This window comes from Corylus avellana, chromosome ca6 (genome assembly GCF_901000735.1).
Source record: "Corylus avellana chromosome ca6, CavTom2PMs-1.0".
NCBI classification, from domain to species: Eukaryota; Viridiplantae; Streptophyta; class Magnoliopsida; order Fagales; family Betulaceae; genus Corylus; species Corylus avellana.
This window is the reverse complement of record NC_081546.1, coordinates 2,460,573-2,463,642: the sequence shown is the minus strand read 5'-3', so window position 1 is coordinate 2,463,642 and position 3,070 is coordinate 2,460,573.

The following is a 3,070-nucleotide window of genomic DNA, read 5'->3' as shown; positions in this document are numbered from 1 at the left end:
AAAAAAAAAGAATAACCAAAATAAAAATTATTGCTTCAAAAACTTTTTTTACTTTTTATTTTTTTATTTTTTTAATTAAAAAATAAGACAAAAGTTGGCCCAAAATTGGACAACAGTTGTACATTCCTTAAGGAATAGGTATTCCTCTCATTTTTAAGAGGAATAACTATTTCTATGTGTATGAGAATATTTATTCCCACATGAATAACTATTTTGAGTAATAGATCCTTACCAAACAAGAGAATGACTATTCATATCACGTTTGGTTTGTGGAATAAACTTCGGAATGAAATGACTATTCATATATATGAATAGTCATTTCATTCCGAAGTTTATTCCACAAACCAAACGTGGCCTATATATTCTTTAGTTATACAAGTTTGTGCATCGTATGTTTCTTACTACAGGTTGATCAGGCCATCGTATGTTTCCTATTCTCCCCTAGGGGGTGGCCGACGCCACCCCCAGCTCTTTTGGGGGTGGCTGACGCCAACCCCATGGCCCCAGCCGAACCACCCCCTAGGCTGAGCTGGGGTGGCCGAACCACCCCATTTTATTTTTTTACCCCATTTTATTTTTTTAATAAATTATTTTATATTTATTTTTGAAATTTAACTAATATTTTATTATTTTATAGGGTAAAGTCTACTTAATCCCCTCAAACTATCACTCCAATAACAATCTACCCCTCAAACTATCAATTGGCAATTGCGACAATTTACCCCCCTCCCCCCCCCCAAAACTACTAAAAGAATGACAATGTACCCCCCAATGCTAACAAAATGACGAAATTACCCATATAAAAATTTTAATAAGACAAAAATACCCTTAAATTTTTGAAAAAAAAAAATTAAATTTTAGTATTTTTGTTTTTAATTTAGTTAGGGTAATTTCGTCATTTTGTTAAAATTGGGGATACATTGTCATTGTTTTGATAATTTGGGGGGTAGATTGTCAACATGATGGTAGTTTAAAGAGGTTAAGTGGACTTTACCTTTATATTAGGTGGGACACATGACGGATTTGTGGTTGTTTAATGAAAATCAGTGGTCAGGATTTCAAAAAAAATCCATGGGCAATTCTTGAAGAATAGCCGGGATCTCAATCCGTCTTATTGATCTAGTTATTGACTTTATTGGGGTGTAGAAAGCATTAAGGAATGCAATTGTGAGAGAAATGGGGACAATCAGAGAAGGTGTGTTATATAATATTGAAGAATACCGGACGAGTGGTTACCGGACGGAAGATCCACTCGATCGATGTGCCGGCCGGGTATGACATGGCCTTTACATATATATTGCATCTAAAAAATTAGCTGCCTAAAGTCTTTACCTTAATTAATCTACGTCTTCAACTCCTTGGACAGCATTAATTACATTAAAAAAAAAAACTCAGCTTAATTTGTAGTTCACATTCATTGAGAGCTAACATATTGTTAGAATAGTTATCGCAACCAATCTTGAAGACTAAGTAATCGTTTGGTAAAAGAATTAAAAGCGTTTTTAAAGGTCCAAAAAACCTAAAAATTGTTAAAACACACTTTTGGCAAAAGCTTAAAATGAAGTTTTTGTAAAAAAAAAAAACGTTTTTTGACTTAAAAGTTTTATTTCTCAAAAGCAATCTTAAACATGCTCTAAGCCAAAGTCGCCCGGCCTACTGGGATGGTGATTGGACATCTATTTTCATAACTACTCAATTGATTTAATTAACAAATAAGTAAACATATATACAATCACTCGCAAGCAGCAATATTGGTACTCCAAAGTTGACTAAAAATAAACTTTCTTATCAATAGCACTAATAACAACAGTGTTTCTTAGATTTTCTTTAAATTTAAAGAATAAAATTATCTTTTGTTTTTCTATTCAAATAAATTTCACAATTAACTTTTTTTATTATTTTTTTATACCATTTAAATATTATTTCATATAAATACAAGAGAAAAAAAGAAAAAAAGAAAAAAAAGTCATTTAACTATTCTTTCAAATAAATGCAAGGAAACAGAGAGATTACATAAATGAAAGAAAATATGGTTTTCTCTTTTCCCTAATATTTATTTGAAATAATATTTTAATGGTATAGATAAAAGATAAAGAAAAATCATTATGAAGTTTATTTGAATAAAAAAATAAAAGGTAAATTGATTCTCTAAATTTTTTAAAAAATTTAATGAAAACTTACTCTTATGGTCAAATAAGTGGCAGTTAAGTTTTATATAAAGAAATGTATTGTAAACCAAAAGTTTTATGCTTAGTTTTCTTGTGATAAGATTTCTTGAATAAACAGGGCCCATTAATTGGGTTCGTCGTTCCTTGAATCCTGAAAATGTGAGGTAATCAATCGCATAAGGGAACGTCATTATTTCGAGTGAAAATAGGAAATATTTTTAATTTAAAATATCTTGATATTTTCTTGTTGAGATGTTAACATCGCGAAAGACTTGGAAAAAACAAACCTGGCGAAATATTCCAATGTTGACTAAAATATGTGGTGGAATGGGGAAGGTGTACAGACTACAGTAGTCTACTTCAACAAAGACATTTATTTGTTAATTATAAATGTAATATTGTAATATTGAATAAACTATTAAAACCATTGATACTACTGGAAGGTCACCGTCTTATTAGTAGACCACTCCATTATCACTACTGTCGAGTCAACTTCTAACCCAGATGGCACTCAAGAAAAAAAAAAAAAGAAAAAAAAAAAAGGAAGAAAATGAAAAACAAATAAAAAATATTTGCTTCTAAGAATATACAAATTAAGTCATTTTCACATAAAGTATTTTCAATTCAAAATCTCTTATATATTAATTATTAAGGAAGAAAGTATAGCAAGTAGATGGATGATAGGTCATCTAGGAATATTAATTTGCTGCATTTAATTGTCATGTTGCAAATCCAATAATTAAAATACTTCATTGGTTCTACTGCTTCATGGTTTAACACATTGATCATGTGTGGAATTAGATTATCTTTTACTAAATAATAAATGGTAATTACAAATTTTATCAGTCACAATCTACAACAAAGCTATTCTGATATTACACGTGCCGATGGAAATTACTGCC